Genomic DNA, 27,930 nt, shown 5'->3' on the forward strand with positions numbered 1-27,930 from the left:
TCGCTGCAACCACAGGGCTCAAACGAATGGGACGACCATCAATTGTCTCCACCAAGACCAGCAGTGACACCTGCTGCAGGGGGATGGACCACTGCATGGCAAAGGTCGAGTGCATGAAATTGGCCATGACCCCCAAGTCCACCAAAGCCTGGATCTCCACTGCTCCCTGACCAGGCACGAACACACTTGCTGCTAGCACAAGGTGCTTCATAAGAGTCAGCAGGGGTGAAGGTGGCTGGCCCGTTGCCCAGTGAGCCCGACCTACAGAGCCCTCTAGGCCAGGCCATGCCTGTTTCCCGCCTGAGCTCCTGCAGTGTGCGAGCGCATTCAGTGTGTGCCAGCTCATCCAGGAGCTCCAACAAAAGACCTTCTTGGAACTGGTCCATAAGCACCACCTCATTCCATTGCAGGTCCTGGCAGACCACCCAGAAATCAGCGATATAGTCTGCGAGCAAGCCATGCCCCTGCCACAAATCTCTCAGCCACCTGTTTGCTGTTTGGGTCCTAACAGGGTCCTCAAACATGGCCCTTAGCTGATGGCAAAACTTGGCATAATTATCCAGCAATGGGTTGCCCAACACGCCGCTGACCCCGACAAAAGGCTAATCAAAAAACCCACCTTATCCTGGTCAGTGGGGAAGTCCTCGGGCCGAAGGCTCATATAAAGCTGGCACTGCCCAAAAAACGCTCGAAATTGGGCCAGCGAGCCATTAAGTTTATCCAGCACCACTACCGGGCATTTGCGGCATGGCCAGGCTGCTTGCATCTGCTCAACCTGTGCAGTCTGGAGAGCCACCTGCTGGACTAACTGATTGTTGTCTGCTTTTAGCTGATCCATGGTTAACCAACGTGGTATGGAGGAACAAGTTGGAGTTGGGTTGGGAACAAAATGTGATGACCTGGGGCATGGCACAAAAGCAACACAGCCAGAGAACAGGTCTAGCTACCCTTTATTGCTCCAACTTTGCCCCCAAACGTCGCCATGTTTACTTCAAGTCCTGGAGCAAAGCTCTCACACGCACCTTCAAAAGCCTCTGGCTGCAAGTAGTCCAGTAAGCCAGGTTAGCTAAACAGTAACCAGGGCCAGCAGACCAGTAAGCCAGGTTAGCCAAACAGTAACCAGGGCCAGCAGTCCAATAAGCCAAGTTCAGCCAAACAGTAACCAGAGCAAAAAGTTCAGAAAAGCAGGCAAACTGAGCAAGCCCCACAAGACAGAGCACAGTAATCTCCAGGCGTTGGCAAGTGCACACTAGGCTCCACACATTCAACACTTGTTCCCAACAAATGCCCCTCCCACCGGCACCTCCTTACATCTCAGTCCCCATGTGTGCCTTCTGAAGGGGGGGGGGGTACTCTCCTCCCTCGTAGCCGGCTCAATCTGCGTTGGTCTTGCCTTTTTGCTTCTCTCCGTGCTCTAGGATCAGGAGGGGGTAGTCCTTGCTCTTTGCCTGAGCTCTGTCTCTCCTGCTCCTCCCTGTCTGCAAGCCTTTCTAATCCTGAAAAGTCTTGCCCAGACTGACTCTGCCCTTCCCCAGTTTCCTCCAAGGCCAACGTAGCCGCTCTCTCGGTCTCTGTCGGCTCTATTTTCCAGCTCATCGTCCCCCACAGATTCAGACTCCGACGGGGGCATGACACTCCCTTTTCTCTCTCCCCTCTTTCTTTCTTTCTTTCTTTCTTTCTTTCTTTCTTTCTTTCTTTCTTTCTTTCTTTCTTTCTTTCATCGAGTAGCAAATCTCCTTGACACACACGTGATGAACCTGATGGCAAGAACCTTACCCATGCAGGGAAGGGGTGTTCAAGAATACATCTGGATTCAGCAACAAAGCACGGTGAAGGGGGGTGCGCGTCTAGGAAACACATTGATGGTGATAGGTGATGGACGGTATAGGAAAGAGGAAACCAAGGGGGGGGGGAAACCCAGGCACTCTGAAGCAAAAGCGGCAATGACATCTGATGACATCATTCACTGGCATTCTCAGCCTTCAAATGGGAGGGGCGGGAGCTGGCGGTATATTCAAAGATGCTACAGCTATAAACTCATTTACAACGCCTATAAAACCACAGCAATTGAGCAGCCAGCTAACTCTGTCTTTGAGCTGAAGTCACAGCGCCAGCGTTTTCTGTAAAACCATCGTGTTAACCGAGATTAAACCCTGGGTTGTATTAGCCAATTCCGTGTGTGTGTTGAGCTTTACCCAGCTTCGGACAGACGGTTCCTGGAACACTGAGACAGACTTTCTTTCTTTCTTTCTTTCTTTCTTTCTTTCTTTCTTTCTTTCTTTCTTTCTTTCTTTCTTTCTTTCTCTTTCTTTCCTCTTTCTCTCTTCTTTTTTTCTTGTCTCTCCCTTCTTTCTTTTTTCTTTCATCTCTCCCTTTTCTCTCTCTCTCTTTGTTCTTTCTGTTTTCTTCTTTTTTCTTTCTCTTTTCTCTTTCTCTCTTTCTTTCTCTCTTTTCTTTCTTTTTTTTTTGAATTTTTTTTATTTTTAAACAAAACATAAATCCATCTTCCATTACAATTTCAAACAGTGTGTCGGTCAGTTACTGTTGGATATTTATCCTATGGTTGGGTAGGTAATATATAGAAAAACTATGTTTGTGACTTTAAATGATATAAGAAGAATGATTGGCTGTGCTATTATCAGGCAGCCATAAAAGTAGACAGGAAGCCAGGGAGCTCCTGCTCCTGCTATTTGATGATTGATCTCCTGAAGAGGGACTGTGTGACTGAAGAGAACTGTAAGCAAACTATGTTTTTGTGTTGGAGAGTGATTATTTGAAGATGTGTTATCATTGTTTTGAGAAACCAAGTTTTTTTTTCACTAAAAGTAAAGAATGTTTTTTTTTTTCACCGTTCAGAGTCTGTGAGTATCTGTGTGTTTAACCAGCAACGTATCTCTTTGCTGTCCGGTCTGTTGCCTACTATGCAGAGGGAAGTTTTACCCTCAACACTGGTTATGGGCCCAGTTTGTATGTACCGGTTACAGCAATAAGGGAGTTGCAACACACATTACTCCTCCAGGCGTTCTGATATATTTCATATCCTGGTGAGGATGGCACACGGTCAAGCTCCAAATTTATTGCTGGTTACCCGGCTGGATGGCACCAACTACAAATCCTGGTCCACCAAATGCAGTCTACTGTTGCGCAAAGAGGGGCTATGGGATGTGGTGCAGAACCCACCAGATGTGGCCTCCTGGAATGCTAACGATGCCGAGGATGCCAGGAAGATAGCGGAGTTCCAGAGGAAAAATGAGAGTGCATTGTGTATAATTGGTTTGACTCTAGACGATACCCAGCTTGTTCACATTGAGGGTGAACAGTCTGCTGCAAGATGCTGGGGTAATTTGAGACGGCTTTATGTTCGTGACACTGTGGGGGCACAAATTAACATTACACGAAAGTTATTTCGCACACGACTCCTTAAGGGTGGTGACATGTTAACACACCTGAATTACATGAAAGGCATTTTTCGAGAGCTACATCAGAAGGAGGTGTTTTTTTCTGAGCAGCAACAGGTTTATATACTGTTATCATCGCTGGATGAGAGCTACGATGACGTAGTAACATCATTTGAAGTCCTCACACAGCAAGAACTAACTTTGGCCAATGTAACCTTGCAACTACTAGAAGAGGCCAGAAGGAGAGAAGTGTTGTGGCCCCGCCCTCTGAGCCTGTCCCATTGGAGGAAGAAAGCTCCGAGCATGAGGAAGAGGAGTCAGCCAGGCCTCCCTCTCCAGGCCCCTCCCCTCTGGCATTGTCTCAAGTGCCGGCCGAGGGAGAGGAGACAGCTGATTCGAGTCAAAGTGATAATGACACATCATTCCTGGACGCACGCCTCCGAAGGCGTGATAAACGTTTGCAGCAGCTTGGGAGGCGTGCTAGGGATTAGAACTGAGTCACTGGACCACACCCCAGAGACCACACCCCAGAGACTATATAATAGAGAGTGGTGGTTAAGGATCTTTTGTGACGAACAAAGCAAAACCTTGGAGTCACTAAAGCCTCGTCCGGAACTGCTGGGAGGAATATTATTTCTGTTTGGACTTTCTTGAACGTTCGTATCTTATCTGTCTGTTTGTGAAAATAAAGTAACTTGGCAGACGGTGTGTCTATCGCTGCCAAGTCGGAGATAAGAACTGGGTGCATTCCAAAGTGTTTCCTTAACCCTCGACTGGCTGTGTGTGTGTGTGTGGGGACGGGGACAGATCATCTTGTTCGTCACCCCATACTCCATCGTTAACCCACGATGGACCAACAGCTGCAGCAGCAGATACAGCAGATGCTGGAGGCCAACCAGCTTCTGCAACAGCAAGTAGCACAGCTAACTGCCCAACTTGCTTTGGGAAATGCTCCTGCAGCTCCACCTCCTCCCCCTCCCCGTCCGAGATGCCCAGTGAACGTGCCAGATAGGTTTTCTGGGCAGCAGGAGATGTTTCCGGCCTTCTTGGGACAATGCCAACTGTTTATGGCAATGAGGCCGGAGGATTTTCCGGATGACCGGGCTCGGGTGGCATTTGTTATCAGCTCCCTCTCGGGCACTGCCGCCCGATGGGCCACGCCCCTGTTGTTGCAAGATAGCCCCTTGCTCCTGGACTTTCAGGGCTTTTTACAACACCTGTGCACCATGTTTGAGGACCCCCTCCGGGTGCAGACGGCAGCGAGGCGCATCAAGGACCTCCGCCAAGGCAAGCGCCCCCTGCAGGACTATATTGCAGAGTTCCGACTGCTAGGCCAGGATTCGGCTTGGAATGAGGTGGCGCTGATGGACGCCTTCCAGGACGGCCTTTCCGACGAGATGCAGGACGAGCTGGTTCGTGTGGAGGCGCCACTGACCCTCGACGCGCTGGTGACCCAATGCCTGCGTATCGACGCCCGCTTGCAACGGCGACGGCCCCGTCGGGCTCTTCCGGAACCATCGACAGCGTCGGCACCCCCGCGTTTCGCACCGACAGCGCTCCGGACCGCACAGCGTTTTGTGGCGACGGCTGAGGAGCCTATGGAGCTCGGAGCAGCCAGACCTCAACTGACGGCCCAGGAGCGGATGCGGAGACGTCAAGGGGGGTTGTGCCTCTATTGCGGCGAGGCGGGACATTTTGCCGCCTCGTGTCCCCGGAAGCGGAGTGGACCGCTCAAGCCTGTTCCGGAGTCTCGGCGTGACCTGCCGGGAAACGGGCCAGGCCTGTCCTAGGGGAAACTCTGGGTCAGGCACGTGACCATGCCCCGCCGGAGTCGGCGGCTGTGGACTGTGAGCCCCCTCGGCACCTGATTTTGAACACCCGGGTGTTGTTGGCTAACCGGTCGGAGGGGCTCCAAGCGCACGCGCTGGTGGACTCGGGGGCCACCACGAACTTTATGGACCAGGCCTTTGTGGCCCATTACAAAGTCCCCTTGGTTCCAGTGGACCCTCTGTTGAGGGTTGAAACTATAGATGGGCGGGAACTCGTGGCGGGACCCATCAAAACCGCTACCCAGCCCTTGCGCCTCGCCATTGGAAACCACGAGGAGGCGATCCAGTTTTACGTAACGGCGGATCTGCACTTTCCCTTGGTCCTGGGGATGGCCTGGCTTCGGGCGCACGACCCTCAGGTGGCGTGGTCGAGAAACGCCATCTCGTTCCCGAGCCTGCAGTGTGTCGACCACCTTCGCCACACCTGCGCCGGCCAGGACGTCTCTGCCCCAAACGTCTCCTTGCCTCCAGAGCTGACGCCCTTCGCCGACGTGTTCAGCGAGAAGGAGGCGGACCGCTTGCCCCCGCACCGACCCTACGACTGTGCGGTGGACCTAATGCCCAACGCGCCCCTGCCATCGGGACGCCTGTACTCCATGTCGGAGCCCGAGCTGGCCGCCTTACGGGACTTTCTGGAAAAGAACCTGGCCCGTGGGTTCATCCGGCCTTCGACCTCCCCGCTCTCGGCCCCGGTCCTCTTCGTTAAAAAGAAGACGGGGGACTTGCGCCTGTGTTGCGACTACCGGCGCTTGAACGCCATCACAGTGCGAAATCGCTACCCCCTGCCGCTGATCCCGGAGCTGATGGAGAGGTTGCGGGAGGCCTCGATCTTCACTAAGCTCGATCTCCGAGGGACTTACAACCTGGTGCGCGTGAGAGAGGGGGACGAGTGGAAGACGGCGTTCGGCACGCGGTACGGACACTTCAAGTATACCGTCATGCCGTTCGGGTTGACCAACGCCCCCGCGGTCTTCCAGCACTTGATGAACGATGTGTTCCGGGACATGCTGGATCGGTTCGTGGTGATCTACTTGGATGACATTTTGATCTATTCCCGGACCCCGGAAAGTCACCTCCAGCATGTCCGCCAGGTCCTGCAGCGCCTGCGGGAGCACCAGCTCTATGCGAAGTTGGAGAAATGCTACTTCTTCCAGACTTCCATAGAGTTCCTCGGGCACATCATCACCCCCGAGGGCATCGCGATGGACCCGCACAAGGTGGAGGCCTTGCGCAGTTGGGAACCCCCGCGTCGGGTGAAGGACGTCCAGCGTCTGTTGGGATTCGCCAACTACTATCGGACCTTCATCCCGGGCTTCGCCACCCTGACCTTGCCGTTGACCCAGCTCCTTCGGAAGAAGGTCCCATTCCAGTGGGGGCCCCCGCAGCAGCAGGCCTTCGAGGTCCTCAAGCAGGCCTTCCTCACGGAGCCAGTCCTGAGGCACCCCAATCCACACCGTCCGTTCGTGGTGGAGACGGACGCGTCCAACGTGGCGATTGGGGCGGTGCTGCTACAGGCTCCGGTGGATGGCGGCACTCTTTTTCCCTGCGCATACTACTCCCGGAAACTCAACCCTTCCGAGCGCAACTACACCATCTGGGAAAAGGAGTTGCTGGCCATCAAGGCCGCGTTCGAGGCTTGGCGACATCACCTCGAGGGGGCCCGACACCAGGTGGAGGTGTGGACGGACCATCGGAACCTGGAGCACCTCACCACGGCACGGAAGTTGAACCAGCGGCAGATCCGGTGGTCGTTGTTTTTTGCCCGGTTCAACTTCCACGTCACCTACATTCCGAGCAACCTCAACCAGAGGGCGGACGCGCTATCCCGTAAGCCGGAATACTTTTGCCCCAAGGACTCCCTTCCCCCCCGGACGGTGCTGCCAGCGGACTCCTTGGCCGCGGTCCAGGAACCGGTGGACCTGCGGGCTCAGGTGCTGGAAGCGCAGCGACGGGACGACTGGTCGCAGCAGCGGAGAGCGGACGTCGGCCCCGCGTCCCCATGGACCGTGGAGGAGGGCTTGCTCAGACATCGGGGTCGGCTGTACGTGCCCACGAGTCCGCTCCGAGCCCTCGTTATGAACCAGTGTCATGACAACCCCGCGGCGGGGCACTTCGGCTTCTTTAAGACTTTGAACCTGGTGACACGGACTTTTTGGTGGCCTCGGGTACGGCACGACGTGCACGCCTACGTGACGTCCTGTGTGACGTGCCGACAGGCCAAAGCCGCGTCCGGCCCCCCTCCTGGACTCCTCCAGCCGCTGCCGACACCGGAGAGACCGTGGGGAGCCATCTCCATGGACTTCCTGACAGACCTGCCCCTGTCCGCTACGTACACGACCGTCCTCGTGGTGGTGGATGCACTCACGAAGATGGCACATTTCATCCCGTGCCGCGGCCTGCCCTCGGCCCGCACCACGGCTCGCCTGTTCCTGCAACATATCTTCCGCCTCCACGGCCTGCCGGACCGGGTGGTTTCGGACCGCGGGGCCCAGTTCACGGCCCGCTTCTGGAAAAGCCTGATGGCCGCGCTGGAGGTGCAGGTGTGCCTGTCGTCGTCGCACCATCCGGAGACTGACGGGGGCACGGAGAAGGTCATCGGCATACTGGAGCAGTACCTCCGCTGTTTTGTCAATCAGCAGCAGGACAACTGGGCCGAGTACCTTCCCCTGGCGGAGTTCGCCTTTAATAACTCCCAACACACCTCCACCCAGATGACCCCGTTCCATGCCAACGTCGGATACCATCCACGGCTTTTCCCGTTGACCATCATGGACTCCCCTGTTCCCGAGACCCGGGACTTCCTCTCAGAGCTGCAGGCGGTGCAGCAACTGGTGCGGCGGCAGCTGATCCGGGCGAAAGGGTTCGCCGATCGTGCCCGCCGGGCGACGCCACCGCTGGAAGTAGGAGATCGGGTGTGGTTGTCCACGAAACACCTCCCCACGGACCGGCCGGTACGGAAACTGGCCCAACGCTTTATCGGTCCCTTCCCTATCGAGGCGGTCATCAATCCGGTGGCCTACCGGTTGACTCTTCCCCGCTCCATGCGGCTCCACCCTGTTTTTCATCGGTCCCTCCTGGTCCCTGAGGCCCCCACGAGCCATCTCCGCCGCCCGCCGACGCCTGCCCCCCCCAGCCGCAGCCGACGAGGACGACGCCTCGACGTACGAGGTGGACAGTATCCGGGACTCCCGTTGGCTGAAGGGGCGCTTCCAATACCTCATCACCTGGAAGGGGTACGGGCCCGAGGATTTCACCTGGGTGGACGCGTCTGCCGTTCAGGCCCCTGACCTGGTGCGGGCTTTCCACGAACAGTTCCCGTCCCGACCCCATCCCGACCGTCAGACCCGGGGGAAGGGCCCTGCGGTGGGGGATAGTGTTGTGGCCCCGCCCTCTGAGCCTGTCCCATCGGAGGAAGAAAGCTCCGAGCATGAGGAAGAGGAGTCAGCCAGGCCTCCCTCTCCAGGCCCCTCCCCTCTGGCATTGTCTCAAGTGCCGGCCGAGGGAGAGGAGACAGCTGATTCGAGTCAAAGTGATAATGACACATCATTCCTGGACGCACGCCTCCGAAGGCGTGATAAACGTTTGCAGCAGCTTGGGAGGCGTGCTAGGGATTAGAACTGAGTCACTGGACCACACCCCAGAGACCACACCCCAGAGACTATATAATAGAGAGTGGTGGTTAAGGATCTTTTGTGACGAACAAAGCAAAACCTTGGAGTCACTAAAGCCTCGTCCGGAACTGCTGGGAGGAATATTATTTCTGTTTGGACTTTCTTGAACGTTCGTATCTTATCTGTCTGTTTGTGAAAATAAAGTAACTTGGCAGACGGTGTGTCTATCGCTGCCAAGTCGGAGATAAGAACTGGGTGCATTCCAAAGTGTTTCCTTAACCCTCGACTGGCTGTGTGTGTGTGTGTGGGGACGGGGACAGATCAAGAAGAAAGAAAACAGCTGAGAGAAGAACCTGGGTCAACTAATGTAAATGCAAATGCAAATAACCATGTATATGCTGTGAAACATTGTTTTAATTGTGGCAAGAAGGGTCATATAGCCAAGTTTTGTAGAAGGCTGAAACAAACAACCATGGTTAAAGATAGGAAACAATGTAATGTAGCTATAGTCAGGTCCAGAAATATTGGGACATCGACACAATTCTAACATCTTTGGCTCTATACACCACAACAATGGAGTTGGAATGAAACAAATACAATGTGCGTTAACTGCAGACTGTCAGCTTTAATTTGAGGGTATGTACATCCAACTCAGGTGAACGGTGTAGGACTTACAGCAGTTTGCATATGTGCCTCCCACTTGTTAAGGGACCAAAAGTAATGGGACAGAATAATAATCATAAATCAAACTTTCCCTTCTTAATACTTGGTTGCAAATCCTTTGCAGTCAATCACAGCCTGAAGTCTGGAACGCATAGACATCACCAGACAGTGGGTTTCATCCCTGGTGATGCTCTGCCAGGCCTCTACTGCAACTGTCTTCAGTTCCTGCTTGTTCTTGGGGCATTTTCCCTTCAGTTTTGTCTTCAGCAAGTGAAATGCATGCTCAATGGGATTCAGGTCAGGTGATTGACTTGGCCATTGCATAACATTCCACTTCTGTCCCTTCAAAAACTCTTTGGTTGCTTTTGCAGTATGCTTTGGGTCATTGTCCATCTGCACTGTGAAGTGCCGTCCAATGAGTTCTGCAGCATTTGGCTGAATGTGAGCAGATAATATTGCCCAAAACACTTCAGAATTCATCCTGCTGCTTTTGTCAGCAGTCACATCATCAATAAATACAAGAGAACCAGTTCCATTGGCAGCCATACATGCCCACGCCATGACACTACCACCACCATGCTTCACTGATGAGGTGATATGCTTAGGATCATGAGCAATTCCTTTCCTTCTCCATACTCTTCTCTTCCCATCACTCTGGTACAAGTTGATCTTGGTCTCATCTGTCCATAGGATCTTGTTCCAGAACTGTGAAGGCTTTGTTAGATGTTGTTTGGCAAACTATAATCTGGCCTTCCTGTTTTTGAAGCTCACCAATGGTTTACATCTTGTGGTGAACCCTCTGTATTCATTCTGGTGAAGTCTTCTCTTGATTGTTGACTTTGACACACATACACCTACCTCCTGTAGAGTGTTCTTGATCTGGCCAACTGTTGTGAAGGGTGTTTTCTTCACCAGGGAAAGAATTCTTCGGTCATCCACCACACTTGTTTTCCATGGTCTCCCAGGTCTTTTGGTGTTGCTGAGCTCACCGGTGCATTCCTTCTTTTTGAGAATGTTTCAAACAGTTGTTTTGGCCATGCCTAATGTTCTTGCTATCTCTCTGATGGGTTTGTTTTGTTTCTTCAGCCTAATGATGGCTTGCTTCACTGATAGTGACAGCTCTTTGGATCTCATCTTGAGAGTTGACAGCAACAGATTCCAAATGCAAATAGCACACTTGAAATGAACTCTGGGCCTTTTATCTGCACATTGTAATTGGGGTAATGAGGGAATATCACACACCTGGCCATGGAACAGCTGAGAAGCCAATTGTCCCATTACTTTTGGTCCCTTAACAAGTGGGAGGCACATATACAAACTGCTGTAAATCCTACACCGTTCACCTGAGTTGGATGTACATACCCTCAAATTAAAGCTGACAGTCTGCAGTTAACGCACATTGTGTTTGTTTCATTCCAACTCCATTGTGGTGGTGTATAGAGCCAAAGATGTTAGAATTGTGTCGATGTCCCAATATTTCTGGACCTGACTGTATGTCTGATAAGGCACTGGTTAACCACAAATCGTGGGTTATTGATAGCGGGGCGTCGCTGTGCATTATCAGAACTAGAAACTATTTTGTAAAAATGTTGCCCAGTAACAATAAGATTTCTTTAGCAAACGGGTGGAAGCTAAAGGCATATAAATAAATAAATAAATAAATAAATAAATAAATACATAAATAAATAAATAAATAAATAAATTTATTTCTATACCGCCCTTCTCCCGAAGGACTCAGGGCGGTGTACAGCCTATTAAAAAACACAAAGACAAACATCAGTTAAAAATAATTAAAATTATTACATAATTTGGCTGAAATTTAAAACCCCAAAAATTTAAAACCCAATTTAAAAAATCATTAAATTGATAGTCCGGCTTGGTGAAACAGCAGGGTCTTGAGGGCACAGCGAAATACATGGAGGTCGGAGATCTTGCGCATTTCCGGGGGCAGTTCATTCCATAGGGCAGGGGCTCCCACAGAGAAGGCCCTCCCCCTGGGTGTCACCAGCTGACATAACTTGGCAGATGGCACCCTGAGGAGACCCTCTCTGTGGGAGCGAACTGGCCGGTGGGAGGCTGTTTGTGGCAGAAGTCGGTCTCGAAGGTACCTGGGTCCTATGCCATGGAGCGCTTTGAAGGTGGTGGCCAACACCTTGAATCGCACCCGGAAGACCACTGGGAGCCAGTGCAGCTCACACAGGAGGGGTGTCACGTGGGCACAATGGGTTGCGCCCATAACCACCCGCGCGGCCGCATTCTGGACCAGCTGGAGCCTCCGAGTGCTCTTCAAAGGGAGCCCCATGTAGAGAGCATTACAATAGTCCAGCCAGGAGGTGACAAGGGCGTGAGTGACCGTGCGCAAGGCATCCCGGTCCAGAAAGGGCTGCAACTGGCGAATCAGGCAAACCTGATAAAAAGCCCCCCTGGCCATGGCCGTCATATGCTCTTCTAAAGACAGCCGTGCGTCCAGGAGGACGCCCAGATTGCGAGCCCTCTCTGTGGGGGGCAAAGATTCACCCCCAATAGTCAACAATGGCACCAGCTGACTATATCGGGACACCGGCAGCCACAGCCACTTGGTCTTGGAAGGGTTGAGTCTGAGCCTATTTCTCCCCATCCAGACCCGCACGGCCTCCAGGCAGTGAGACATCACATCAAGGGCATCGTTGGGGTGGTCTGGGGTGGAGATGTACAGCTGAATGTCATCAGCGTACTGATGGACTCTCACCCCAAAACCACGGATGATCTCACCCAGCGGCTTCACATAAATGTTGAACAGAAGGGGCGAGAGAACCGACCCTTGCGGCACTCCCCATGCGAGGCGCCTCGAGGTCGACTTCTGCCCCCCTGCCAACACAAACTGCAAACGGTCAGAAAGGAAGGAGGAGAATCACCGCAGTACGGTGCCCCCTACTCCTAACCCCCTCAACCGCTGCAGCATGATACCATGGTCGATGGTATCAAAAGCCGCTGAGAGATCTAATAGGACCAGGACAGAGGAGCAACTGCTGTCCCGAGACCTCCAGAGATCATCCACCAATGCGACCAATTTCTGTGCTGTACCCCTGCCTGAAGCCTGACTGGTACGGGTCCAGATAGATAGCTTCATCCAGGTGCCAGGGAAGCTGTCGTGCCACCACACTCTCAACAACCTTCGCCACAGAACGAAGGTTGGAGACCGGACGGTAGTTAGCTAATTCAGCCGGGTCCAGGGAAGTCTTCTTGAGGAGGGGCCTCACCACCGCCTCTTTCAAGGCGGCGGGAAAGGCACCCTCACTCAATATGGTGAGGGAACGGCGATATGTCCATACGTAAAAGAAAAAATGCATATGTTATACGTTCCAAATCTAAACTTTAATTTATTATCGGTTAGAGTATTAGTTAAGCTAGGATATACAGTAACTTTTAGAGATAATGATTGTTTAATTGAAAAGGGTGGAACGAAGATTACTGGAAAATTGAAAGATGGTTTGTATGTATTATCTAATAATCATGTTACAAATGCTGCATACTTGAATGTCAAACCACATGATGAATGTGTTCACTTGCTCCACAGACGAATGGGGCATATCAGTTTTAAGATGCTGCAGAAAACTGTTAAATTAGTTGATGGGTTGAAGCTGAAGCCATGTAACCAGTATTTAAATTGCAATATTTGTAAACAGCAAAAGAGCAGAACACTCCCTGCCAATAGGTTTGACGGATTTAAAACGAAGAGACCACTGGAAATGGTATTCGCTGATCTAATAGGGCCAATGAAAGCTAGTCTAGGGGATGCTTGTTATGCCCTAAGCATAGTTGACCATTACTCCAGGTATGGTTTTTGCTACCTATTGAGGAATAAGACAGATACATTTCGGTATTTTGTTCAGTGGATCAAGTTTGTCGAGAGAAAAACAAAGCAAAAAATAGTTACCATTGTAACTGATAATGGTACTGAGTTTGTAAACACGAGGTTTAAATCAATGTTGGACAATACTGGTATAAAACATAAATGTTCAGCTCCATATAGACCACAACGTAACTCATATGTTGAAAGGAGAGGGCAAACTTTACAAGCAATAATGAGAACAATGTTAGCTGATGGGTTTACCGGCCAGTCTATGGGGAGAAGCCATAATGTGTGCAAATACACTCTTGAACAATGTCGTAAATACAACCACTAAGAAAATTCCCCATACTGTATGGCATGGAAAGAAGCCGGATTTGAGTTACATTCACACATTTGGGTCACCTGCATGGGTACATATTCCATCGCAGTTAAGACGTAAAGGCCAGAGTAGGGCACAACAATTAATATTTGTTGGTTATAATTCAAACCACAGGTCCTACAGATTTTGGCTAAAAGGAACAACAACGGTAGTTAACAGTGCAAATGCAAAGTTTATGGAGCATGTAGGGTGGAATAAATTGGGGACTGAGAATGAGGTTATCATTGAAACTCAGACTGAAGCTACTAATGAAATGCCAGAAATCCAGAACAAAGAGGTTTGTCTGCCTCCGACGAAAGACGGTCCCTTTTTAAGGACCGCCAGCCCCGCCGCCTGTAGAGCCGCTTCAATCTCAAGAAGCGGCTTGAAAACTCCGAAATCTGAAGGATTGGAGGAGAAGAGCCAGCAAGGTGCAGGTTGAGCCCCTGTGAGCCCCCAGAAAATCGCTACTGGGGAAGAAACAGGCGCGGCTCCCTTTCAACTTGCTGAGACTCCGGACGGCATGGGACGACTCTGCCTTCTGCAGAGCAAGTCAGCTGCAGCAACCATTCAAACTAAACGAAATTAACTTTAATAATTAGCGCAAACAACAACCTGAACCCTCAAATCTGGAAACTGCAAGTATTACTGTTTTTGTGACTTTTTGTTTTAAGTAAAAGTATGAGCGAGTGAAAGCGGCTTGAAAAAATGGCGCCTGGCTTCAGCGTTAACAAGCTGAGAGTGAGAGTGGATTTGTAAAGTTATTTTAACCAGCTACAAAGTTGTGCTGCCTGTAACAAGGAGGAAAAAGAGAAGAGAAAAAATTCTTTTTAAAATAAGCTTGAGCTTGCTTCAGTCTAATTCTATCCCCAATTTGATTAAACCTGGGGGATTTTTTTAGAGGACTTTGTGGTGGTGGAAAAGGAAAAAGGATTTCCTTTTTTAGAAAAGCTAACCTACGTGGCAGAATGGCTTCTAAGAAACAGGAAGGAAAGGCAGCAGGGGGGGGGATCCCCCACACATAAGCCTGAACTGCAGCTTCCTCCTGGTCAGCAGAGCCAGAAAAAAGATTTTGATGTTGAAAGTTTAAAAGAATTTATTACTCAGGCTCTGGATGATAAATTTCAAAAATCTCAACAGGAAATTAAGCAAGAAATTAATGAAATTAAAAATGTGGTGAAAGAGAATTATGGCAAGGTGACTAATAAAATATCCAATGTGGTGTCTGGCTTGTCAGAGATTATTATTAAAGTGGATTCCAAATTGGAAGAATTTAAATCAGAAGTTAATGTTAAAATAAAGGATACTGACTATAAAATTTCTGATGTTGATAATAAAATGCAGAGAGTTGAAAACGAAATTACGATGATGCAATTCAGGTCCATGGAATTCGCCATAAGGCTTAGAGGTATCAAAGAGAATGATAGACAAGACTTGAGACAGATTTGTGCTGATGCTCTGGCTGTGCTGTTAAAAGTTAATCCTGAAGAAATTTTTTACAAAATAGACAAAATTTACAGAGTGAACTCGTGGGTGGCCAGACAAAGACAATTGCCTAGAGATGTGGTGATATATTTTACAGATAGAAGAATAAGAAATGATATTTTGCAAAAATCTTTTCCCTCCTCTGTGCAAGTGGAGGGAGCTCAAATTGGAATTTATAAAGAACTACCACCTAAGATGTTAAAGGATAGAAAAGACTTTAGTTTTCTAGTGAATGAATTGAAAAAACAACAAATACCATTTCGGTGGGATGCCCCAACTGGCATAATTCTGAAGTACAATGGAGAAAGACATCGATTGAATACTGTTGAGAAGGCGGAACACTTCTACTTTACTGTTTTTAAAGAGAGATCACCATCCCCACGTACATCTACAGTGTTGGAGATAAAGGAGAGTGATAAGGAGAAGCAACCTCAACAAGAGATGGAAGAGCAGCTTAAGCAGGTGGAGCCAGTGGAAATGCAGGGTGCTACAGGAGGTTTTCTGGAGGAGCCCCTGTTAGAATCTTCTCCAATTTTGTCCACAAGAGATGATGCTTTGGACCTGGCTCGGATGGCTGAAGCCAAAGACCAGCGTATAACTCGTGCAATTTCTAAGCAACTTAAAGAAAAGCAACAACAGGAAAGACAATATAAAAAGGGAGTTAAGAGTACTACACAAGGAAGTGAAGCCATGGGGGGAGCAAAACCAAAGATTTCGGAAGATATTCGGCAATTCTGCTCGTCGCTTCAAAAAGGTGAAGATGACAATTAAGTTTTTATCTTGGAATGTGAATGGACTGAATTCACCACAGAAAAGGAAGAAGTTATTTATATATTTGAGACAATTTAATAATGATATAATTTGTTTACAAGAAACTCATGTCAGAACACAAGATCAAAAATACTTGATAAATTCAAAATTAGGAACACATTTTATAGCTTCAACTTCAGAAAAAAAGAATGGTGTGGTTATTTATGTAAATAAAAGACTGTCAGCTAAAATTATAGAAGCAGATGAAGGCGGCAGGTTTATAGCGATTGAACTGCATACGGTAAACGGCCAAATTCTTCTGATTGGAATTTATGCTCCTAACCAACAACAGGATCATTTTTATAAAACTTTGCATACTAAAATATTGCAATGGGATTACAGATCTATTTTAATTATGGGAGATTGGAATGGAGTAATTGATTCCAAATTAGATAAAAAGAGCCTAGCGAAGACACGGATTAGACTACCTGTCAGGGCATTTATTAATCCCATGATTGGCTCTGGGACTAATTACCCTGGTTTAATTAGAGGAGATGAATCGAGGCTTATTCCATGTTGCAATATTCTGAAAAAGAAACGCGAAGAAAGGTTTCTAATAAAACACATTTATTTGTTATAAAGAAAATAAAACACCTCACTAACTAAGAAAAGTTAATTGCTACATTTTTGAAAGTAATTCTTGCCGGCTATCTCAGCCGGACCTTGCTGGAAAGAGAACAAAGGAAAGAAGTGAGTGAAGAAATGTGGGTGGATACGGAAACACGTAGTTTACTGATAAGAAGTTGGCAAGCTACGGAGAGTCTGACAGTCCAGAAATGATGAGCTCAGCTGGTAAATAAAATAACGCAGTGACATTCCCCTTCTTTGCCAGTTGAGCGAATATCAGTACATCATCAAATAAGGCACATCTTCTCACGCAGATACTCGTGTTGAGCTGCTGGAAGTGGTTTGTTGAGCATATCAGCAATTTGATCATGTGTAGATACATATTGCGTTTTGACAAAACCTTTTTTCACTAAATGCTTTATGTTTTGATAACGAATGTCAATGTGTCTGGACCTAGAACCTGTGAAATGTGATTCAGAAATATAAACCACCGATTCATTGTCTTCCATCACGGTGATCGGTCGGATCGGGTGTGTCCAGATATCTGTGACTAAAGCATCAAACCAAGTTAGAGAATTACATGCATCTGAAACACAAGCATATTCAGCTTCAGTAGATGAACAAGAGACAAAATTCTGTTTACGTACTTGCCAATAAACAGGACATCCATTTAAGAACATCATATAACCTGAAGTACTTTTACGTGATTTCTTATCACTTGCCCAATCAGAATCTGCATAACAACTTAATTCTGCATAATCAGTATGTGTTGGTTCTAATAATAACTTCAAATGTTTGGTGTATTTTAGGTATCTCAATAATTTCTTAATACATGTCCAATGAAACTGTTTTGCCTTACCTACGTGTCGAGATAAGAGATTAACACTAAGTGCAATGTCGGGTCTGGTCCAACTACTAATGTACAATAGTGACCCAATGACTGAACGATAAAGTGTTTGATCCTCGAACTCAGGACTTGCTTCTTGTGTCAAGTTATAAAAATCTGTTTGCATGGGTGTCTTTGTTGTGTTAGCATCTTTCATGTTGCAATGATGCAAAATTTGTTCAATTTTATCTTCTTGTGAAAGACTAAACCCCTTCTGTGTTTTTTCAATCTGAACACCTAAATAAGTGCTAATGTGACCTAATGATTTCAGTGTGAAGTATCTGCAAAGCTTTGGCAAAAATTTCACTCATTTGCTTATTTGGACCAATATAAACAATATCATCAACATAAACAAGAACTATCTCATATGCATTGTTAGATCTTTTTGTGAATACGCACTCATCAGTTTCGGACTTAATAAAGCCCATTGAATTTAGTTTGTCAGTAAGACATAAATACCACATTAAACCGGATTGTTTCAGACCATAAAGACTTTTGTTTAGGAACCAGGTATCCCCTTCTTGCTGTCGGAATCCTGGAGGACTTCTCACGTAGATCTCTTCGTCTAGGTCTGCATGTAGATAAGCTGTGTCAACATCAAACTGGAAAACTTCTAAACCAAGGATAGTTGCAGTTGCTAAAGCAATTTTTACACTCTCAGTTTTGACTGTCGGTGAGTAAGTATTTGTGTAGTCCTCAGGATAACGTTGAGCGAAACCCTGAGCTACAAGTCTGGCTTTGTACAATGACTCACCATTTGGTTTCTTTTTGATTCTGTAGACCCATCGAGTGCCAATGACCTTTTTGTTTGCTGGAGGTTTTGCAGGTGTAAATACTTTAAGTTTCTTTAGACTGTCCATTTCAACCTGCATTGCATCATACCATTTGTCTTGCTCTGAATCAGGGAGCTGCTTGATTTGTGTGAAATTATCAGGTGGAAGTGTAACATTGCAAATCAAAGGCAAGGGTGCTTTTGTCAGTTGCCAAGAATATCGTTGTGGAGGGATTCCTTTTGTGGCCCTCTTGGAACGTCTCGGAACAACTGTCCAGTCTTCTTCTGCTTCGTCCTCATCCTCACTTTCGTCGCTAGCGTCAGCATCTGCGGCTTGCAAAGACGGAACATCGGGTTGAGAAGAACTGGTGGAATCTTGATCATCAATCTGCGTGGTATCAGCAGTATCATCTCTGGGAAAATAAACTCCAGGATCATTGGAATGAATCCTGGACCAGTCAATATCTTCTTCAAAATTAGCAGATTGGGAAATCACAATTGCATGTTTAGAGTCAATAAATTTGCTCCATTTTGAATTATCATCAATACCCATAAATCTCAGTCTCTTTGCTGTTGGACCTCCTTTTCTTCTTTGAGCTAAGGGAATGTTCACCATAGCATATGAACCAAAAATATGAATGTTTTTAAGATCGGGCTTGTAGCCATACAACATGAAGAAAGGAGTCTGATTTGTTACACTGCTCCAAGTACGGTTGACAATGTAATTTGCATACTTGATAGCTTCACCCCAGTATATCATATCAAGGTTGGCGTCTTCTAGGTGTTGTGGCCCCGCCCTCTGAGCCTGTCCCATCGGAGGAAGAAAGCTCCGAGCATGAGGAAGAGGAGTCAGCCAGGCCTCCCTCTCCAGGCCCCTCCCCTCTGGCATTGTCTCAAGTGCCGGCCGAGGGAGAGGAGACAGCTGATTCGAGTCAAAGTGATAATGACACATCATTCCTGGACGCACGCCTCCGAAGGCGTGATAAACGTTTGCAGCAGCTTGGGAGGCGTGCTAGGGATTAGAACTGAGTCACTGGACCACACCGCAGAGACCACACCCCAGAGACTAAATAATAGAGAGTGGTGGTCAAGGATCTTTTGTGACGAACAAAGCAAAACCTTGGACAGTCACTAAAGCCTCGTCCGGAACTGCTGGGAGGAATATTATTTCTGTTTGGACTTTCTTGAACGTTCGTATCTTATCTGTCTGTTTGTGAAAATAAAGTAACTTGGCAGACGGTGTGTCTATCGCTGCCAAGTCGGAGATAAGAACTGGGTGCGTTCCAAAGTGTTTCCTTAACCCTCGACTGGCTGTGTGTGTGTGTGTGGGGATGGGGACAGATCACTAGGAGACAACGCATCATGGTTTGCAGTACCTCTCCGTTGTGAGCCTGTATGTCAGGGGCCGAAGTCTGATGAATAATTCTATTCTTACGCATCCAGTCCTGGAAACGCTGAGACATAAACTCGGCACCACGATCACTCTGGATTCTGGCGATGCGAACTTGATGTTGGGTAGAAACAAGGGTTGCAAAGTCTTTAAAGATCTGAAAAGTCTCTGATTTTTCTTTCATAGGATATACATATCGATATCTAGAGTAATTATCAACAATTGTTAGAAAATATTTTCTACCACCAAATGATGGCGGGAAAGGACCAACTATGTCAATGTGAACCAAATCAAAAATGCGTGTTGACAGGCGTGTAGCGTGTTTGGGAATGGCTGCTGCTTTGGATTTGGCCTTTTTGCAGACAGCACAATCCAAAAACACCTTACACCCCTTTAGATCCAAACCTTTTGCAAACTCCGGCATCTTCCTAAGAACACGGAAACTGGCATGCCCCAATCTTCTATGCCATTTGTGGATACACCTGGAATGCAAAGGTTTACCAGTTAGTGAATTCTCAACATTAACATTTTTATGCGGAACCTCAGGCTTGCTCTGAGCAACCTGTTTACCAATTCTATTTTTGTTGGCTTTAGGAGCCTTTGGAATAGCAACAGGATCTCTCACTGGAGCATCTCTCTCTGGGCCTGTGCTCTCCCTTTTTGGAGTTTGCATACTTGCCTGTGTTTGTGGTTTAGGCTTTGGCTTTAAGTAATAAACACCACCAATTAATATGGTTTCAGCAACAATATCTCCATCTTTAACTATGTAACTTGCTTTTTCAAGGTGGTGAACTTGGAACTTTAACATTCTAGACAAGTGACACTGACTAAGCAAATTACTGGTTGCTGTTGGTATGTAATAAACATCAGGAATGAATGCATTGAGCTCTTCAACATAAACAGTTCCTTTTCCTTTGACCTGACAAGGATGATTTGAAAAAGAATAAAGTTCACGTAGTTCTGGTTCAGGCTCGTGCATCTCTGTGAAAAGTTCCTTTCTGTAGGTAACATGCAATGCTGCACCACTCTCCAAAGTCCACAGGAGTCGTCTGTCGTACTCTGGTTGAGGCTGTGGATCATTGGTTAAAGCCAATGTTGCGAGTGGAGTTTGTGGATCACGCCGGGGACCACAACGACCTTGTCTTCCGCCTCTGCCTCTGCCTCTGGAGTCTTTTCCTCTGGGCTGGTACGTGACGGGAGCTGGAACTCGCTGGGGACAATCCCGGGTGGCATGTCCCACACGATTGCAGGTGTTGCATCTTGGCATCCTTGGAGCGTAGGTCCTTCCTCAGAAGGGGTGCCTACCTGGAGCTCTTGATGCGGGTGGTCCTCTCAAGTGTGGCATGGCCAACATGAATGCCTCTTCTTCAATTAAAAGTCTACAGACATTGTCCACTGTGCGTTGAGCAATAGGGACTTGGTTAATTTTTGTAACAGCATCTTTCCATTCATAATTCAAAGAGTTAATAATGATGCTGATCATTTGAATATCTTCAATGTTATGGCCTCTTTCTCTCAATTCTGTTCTCAGACCTTTCAGTTTGGTCAAATGTCCTCCAATTTGTTCACCGGGTTTCAATCTCGAACCGTGGAGTTCAGACATTTTTAGTTTTGACTCACCAGTTAGTGGAGAGACAGAAAATGCCTGGTAAGGAGCCTGCACTTGGTATGCTGGCTGTGCTGGCAGGAATGCCTGTGGTATTTGCTGTGCCTGTTGTGGACCTAAAAATGGCCTTGGTTGTGCCATTGGAGGTGGGCCAGGAGCTGGCCCTATTTGCACTTGTGGCTGGGGCACATATGCAGGCATTTGTGGCTGCTGTGGATGATGCACTGGAATCTGCTGTATTCCAGTTGCCATTTGTGCTTGAGCTGCAATATTGGTATGACCTGCTGGAGATGCAGTCATTTGCCTTTGCTTCATTAAGTTTAATTGTGTTCCATCTAAAAGGACACCAACACCGCCAGGGGGTGTTTGAGTTTGGGCCTGTGGAAACACTTGTGGCATTTCAGCTTCCTGTAGTAAATTACTTTTGCCAGCAGATGGTGCTGCACCTTTAGCTTCGGGCAGCTTTGCATACGTGGCATTGTATGCTTTAGAGTAGGAGTGGTTATGTAAGACATGTGTAACTTGATCAGGGAGACTTTCATGTGACGTATGCAGTGCCCTCTGTCTTAATTGGCCTGACACAAAATCCACCAGGGGGAGTGTCTTTGGCTCCGAGGAAGAAGACAATATGGCGCTTTTTGAAAATCTTAAGTTATCTTCCTTATCTTGCTCAAGCATAGATATAGCCATTTTTGCCTGGGATAGCTGCTGTTCATAGAGTTTTATACGGTCATGATAGGCTTTCATAGCCAGCTCATCCAGGGTGAGCTTAGAGCTTCGAGGAGAATAATGAATTGTTTCTCTCTCTGCGTGGGAGGAATTTTGCTCGGCAGTGTGCTTTGGCCTTGCATCGAGCGTTACAAATTCAGAAGGTTCTGGGAAGACAGGTTGAGAGCTGGCATAATTAGTAGGGGGAGTTACTGACCTCAGTCGTAGTGCTTCTCCTTCAAAAACAGCTTCTGTCTTATCTCCCTCCATTTCTGTTCCCACGGCTTCTTCTTGTTTCAGGCGTGTGGCTGAAGTAAGGGGCTGGAAATCTGAAAATCTCCTGTCTGCCACCTCTTCGTTGGAAAGATCAATCATTTACGAAGAGTGGTCTTAGTTTCATTTTGCCTTTTTTCTTCTGTTTCGGCATCTTAGCAAAAATAATTAGCGTACCTCAGTAGCTAAAAACTAATTGCCTATGCGCTCTTATCAGAAATAACAAAACAAGGAAAAAAAGCCATAAATCAACCGTCCTCGTGCTACCAGATGTCAGGGCATTAATTAATCCCATGTTTGGCTCTGGGACTAATTACCCTGGTTTAATTAGAGGAGATGAATCGAGGCTTATTCCATGTTGCAATATTCTGAAAAAGAAACACGAAGAAAGGTTTCTAATAAAACACATTTATTTGTTATAAAGAAAATAAAACACCTCACTAACTAAGAAAAGTTAATTGCTACATTTTTGAAAGTAATTCTTGCCGGCTATCTCAGCCGGACCTTGCTGGAAAGAGAACAAAGGAAAGAAGTGAGTGAAGGAATGTGGGTGGATACGGAAACACGTAGCTTACTGATAAGAAGTTGGCAAGCTACGGAGAGTCTGACAGTCCAGAAATGATGAGCTCAGCTGGTAAATAAAATAACGCAGTGACACTACCACAGACTTTTTTCGACATGAAAGACGATTTGGAATTAAAAGATATTTGGAGAATATATAACCCAAAAGAATTGGACTATACTTTTTTTTCTGACAGACATAGATCTTTCTCTAGGATTGATTTTATTTTATTATCAGATGATCTATTTGTTAAGACAAAAAGAACAAAGATTTTTCCAAGAACTCTAACCGACCATAGCCCAGTATGGATAGAAATTGAGACTGAAAAGACTGAGAGAAGATCATGGAGATTAAATGAAAATCTGTTCAGATATGAAGATCTGAACTGGAAGTAGAAATAAAGAATAAAGAACAGTTACTTATTAAAAATCCAACAGATGAAAGAATACGTGGTGCTATAAAACTTTTGAAAGATCAATTCCAAATGCTTATGGCGGAACAAGCTGCAACAAATTTACAATATGCAAAGCATAATACATTTTGTAATGCCAATAAACCGGGCAGATGGTTGGCTTATACATTAAGGAAGAAGCAGAGTATGCAGACTATCGACAGTATCGACATTGGAGGGAAAGAAATTTCTCAAAGAAAATTAATTAAAGAAGTCTTTGTAGATTATTATACCAAATTATATACTAAAGATGATATACAGAATGGACTTATAGAAAAATATTTAGAAAATAAAAGAGTTACAAAAATTACTAACCAACAAAAGGAAAGAATGAATCATCCTATAACAGTTGAGGAGATAATTGCAGCAATTAAACAATTGAAAACAGCTAAAGCTCCTGGAACGGATGGCTTGACTGCAGTGTATTATAAAACTTTGCAAGCAGAAATGGTGGAACAACTCAGAGACTTATTTTGTAATATACAACAAGGGGGTAAAATACCCCCATCATGGAAAACAGCTTACATTTCTTTGATACCAAAAGAGCAAGTAGGTCCTAAAAAACCGGAGAACTATAGACCAATATCTCTTCTGAATAATGACTATAAAATTTATGCAAAAGTACTAGCCAACAGGTTGATGCCAGTAATTCAAGAGGTGATTCACGATGATCAAGCGGGATTTATAGAGGGCAGATATATGAAGGACAATGTAAGGCAAGTCATAGATTTATTGGAATATCTTGAGAAGAATAAACAGATCCCTGCAGTGCTGGTTTTCTTGGATGCGGAAAAGGCCTTTGATAGAGTGGACTGGAATTTTCTATTAAAGACTTTAAAAAAGATGGACTGTGGGGATCAATTTATACAGGCGGTTTCAGCAATTTACCAAGAGCAAAAGGCACAGATTATTATTAATGGAAGTTTGACAACAGACTTTAATATTGAAAAAGGAACAAGACAAGGTTGTCCGTTATCCCCATTGTTATTTATTTTAACACTAGAAGTCTTGCTGAATACAATACGGGACTCGAATATCTTGAAAGGTATAGTGATAAGGCAAGAAGACTACAGAATAAGGACATTTGCAGATGATCTGGTTGTTACCCTAACACAGCCGATGGAATCAATAATCCAGATGAAAGACATTATAAAAGACTATGGCACAGTATCAGGATTTAGACTGAACCAGAAAAAAACCAAGATGATAGTTAAAAATATGACACAAGATCGAAAATACGAACTTGAAAGGAGGGCAGGTTTTGAGATTGTACCAAAGGTTAAATATCTAGGAGTTCAGGTTGCAGAATCAAATATGAAATTGTTTCAAAATAATTATGAGGTGTTGTGGTGAGATGTACAGAAAGACATGGAGGCTTGGAAAAAACTGCAGCTGTCTTTACTTGGAAGAATAGCAGCAGTTAAGATGAATATTTTGCCAAGATTTCTTTTTTTGTTTCAAATGATTCTGGTGCTTAAAAGTGATAAACAACTGAAAGAATGGCAAAGTGGAGTGAATAAGTTTGTCTGGAACGAGAAAAAACCAAGAGTGAAATTGAAAATTATGCAAGATGTTCCAGAAAGGGGAGGTCTTAAACTTCCAAACCTACAGTTATATTATGAAGCAGCAGCTTTGACTCAAGCAAGCGATTGGTTTGGAAGGAAAACGACTGGAATATTGAATATAGAAAGTTTTGATCTTGAATTTGGATGGCACGCTTACTTATTTTATGAAAATAAAGTGGATAAAGTATTTAAAAGCCATTTACTTAGAGACTCTTTGATGAGAGTTTGGAAGAAGCACTGACTCAAATGGGATTATAAAATACCGCTATGGCTGGATCTTGGTCATATTATGTGGAATACAAATATAATGTCACTCGGGGGGGGGTTATATAAAGAAGTTCTTTTTACAGATGCGGGCAGATGGCAACTGAAGACATTAGAGACACTGTTGGACGAAGGGATTAATTTAACTTGGTTACAGTATAATCAACTTCAATTGAGATGGAAAGAGGACCAAAAAACTGGTATTATGTTGCATGAGGAAGAATTGGTTAGACATATAAAAGAGAAAGGTCCAATGCATATTAAAAGGCTTTACAATGTTTTGTTAGAAAGGGATTCAGAAACTGAATTGGTTAAAGATTGCATGATTAAGTGGGCACAAAATTTTGCAGAACCAGTGATGTTGGAAACATGGGAAAAAATATGGGTTCAGAATGTTAAATTTACACAATCACAGAATTTGAGGGAAATTTTTTATAAAATGTTTTATAGATGGCATTTAGATCCTACGAAATTGTCGTGTATGTACCCTAATGTTCAGCCAAAATGTTGGAGATGTGATTGTTTAGATGCTACATATTATCATGTTTGGTGGACCTGTAAGAAAGTTAAGGCTTTTTGGATAAAAATTTGGTGGGTTATGCAGAATGTTTTGAGGAAAAAAATTCAATTTTCTCCACAATTATTTTTACTGGGTATAGTTAAGGGTTTTACAATGGTTGAAACAAAGTTGATATTGTATATGATAACAGCAGCGAGATTATTGATAGGTAAATATTGGAAAAATGAAGCTTTGCCCACTATCGAGGAATGGACTTTGAAGATGGCCAGTTTTGCAGAGATGGCGAAGATTTCAGCATATTTAAAAGATCGCTCACAAGAGACTTATGAATGGGAATGGAAAAAATGGATAGATTATGTGCAGAACAAAAATCAAACTAGGAAGTATCAAATAGCTTTTCACTGAAAGTATTATATAAAAATAGAAATATTTGAATTTTGTGAAGATGAAAAACTATATGGGGGATTGAGGGGTTCAGGTTTTATGAAAAGAGGATTTTGATGGGATTATATTCTGTGGAAGTCAGGGGGGGAGGGGAGGGTTAGGGGGGGTTTGGGAGGGTTAGGTTGGAGAGTTTGGGGTGGGTTGGGGGGGGAATGGGGTGAAAATGTAATTGTAAAACTTTTGCAATAAAAAAAATAATAATAATTAAAATTATTACATAATTCGGCTGAAATTTAAAACCCCAAAAATTTAAAACCCAATTTAAAAAATCATTAAATTGATAGTCCGGCTTGGTGAAACAGCAGGGTCTTGAGGGCACAGCGAAATACACGGAGGTCGGAGATCTTGCGCATTTCCGGGGGCAGTTCATTCCATAGGGCAGGGGCTCCCACAGAGAAGGCCCTCCCCCTGGGTGTCACCAGCTGACATAACTTGGCAGATGGCACCCTGAGGAGACCCTCTCTGTGGGAGCGAACTGGCCGGTGGGAGGCTGTTTGTGGCAGAAGTCGGTCTCGAAGGTACCTGGGTCCTATGCCATGGAGCGCTTTGAAGGTGGTGGCCAACACCTTGAATCGCACCCGGAAGACCACTGGGAGCCAGTGCAGCTCACACAGGAGGGGTGTCACGTGGGCACAATGGGTTGCGCCCATAACCACCCGCGCGGCTGCATTCTGGACCAGCTGGAGCCTCCGAGTGCTCTTCAAAGGGAGCCCCATGTAGAGAGCATTACAATAGTCCAGCCAGGAGGTGACAAGGGCGTGAGTGACCGTGCGCAAGGCATCCCGGTCCAGAAAGGGCTGCAACTGGCGAATCAGGCAAACCTGATAAAAAGCCCCCCTGGCCATGGCCGTCATATGCTCTTCTAAAGACAGCCGTGCGTCCAGGAGGACGCCCAGATTGCGAGCCCTCTCTGTGGGGGGCAAAGATTCACCCCCAATAGTCAACAATGGCACCAGCTGACTATATCAGGACGCCGGCAGCCACAGCCACTTGGTCTTGGAAGGGTTGAGTCTGAGCCTATTTCTCCCCATCCAGACCCGCACGGCCTCCAGGCAGCGAGACATCACATCAAGGGCATCGTTGGGGTGGTCTGGGGTGGAGAAAGTTTGTAACAGTGACTAATGCTTTTTCATTAGTTGTTATAAAGATGGATACAAATATCAAATTATTAGAGTCTAAAATGGAGGAAGTTGATGATAAGATTTATAATTTGGACAATAAAATACAAAGAATTGAAAATGATTTGATAAATATTCAAGACAATAGTTTAGAAGTAAAGTCTAAAAAGGAAGCTGGTCACGAGACCTACAATGCAGAAGATATAAAGCAAGGGATTGAAAGAGAAGTTGTAATGATGCAATACAGGCTTACAGAATTTGCGGTCAGAATGAGAGGGTTACAGGAAAATAATAGAGATGATCTAAGAAAAATATCTGCTCAAGTTCTGGCTGGGATTTTAAAGGTTCATCCTGAGGAGGTATCTTGTAAAATTGACAAGGCCTATAGAGTAAATTCTTGGATTGCAAAGCAAAGGCAACTGCCTAGAGATGTGGTGATTTATTTCACAGATAAAGAAATAAGAAATGATATTGTGCAAAAATCCTTTAATTCTACTCCACAACTGTATGGAAGAAAGATCTGGATATATAAAGAATTGCCGCCTAAGATGTTAAAAGATAGAAAGAAATTTGGATTTTTGGTGACTGAGCTAAAAAAACAAAATATCTCATTCAGGTGGGACGTTCCAGTTGGTATAATACTGAGATATCAAGGAGAAAGATATCAGCTAGATACTGTTGAAAAAGCGGAAGAATTTTACTACAAGGTTCTCAAAAAGCAAGATCAACAAGAGATAGAAATACAAGATAAGCAGAAGGAGGTGGAAGTAATGAAGAAACAACAAGTTACAGAGGTTTCTATAGGTGAGCCGCTTCTG

The sequence above is a fragment of the Pituophis catenifer genome, unplaced genomic scaffold (assembly GCF_029215685.1).
Source record: "Pituophis catenifer annectens isolate HBS135680 unplaced genomic scaffold, rPitCat1.0.hap2 SCAF_5, whole genome shotgun sequence".
Lineage (NCBI taxonomy): Eukaryota > Metazoa > Chordata > Lepidosauria > Squamata > Colubridae > Pituophis > Pituophis catenifer.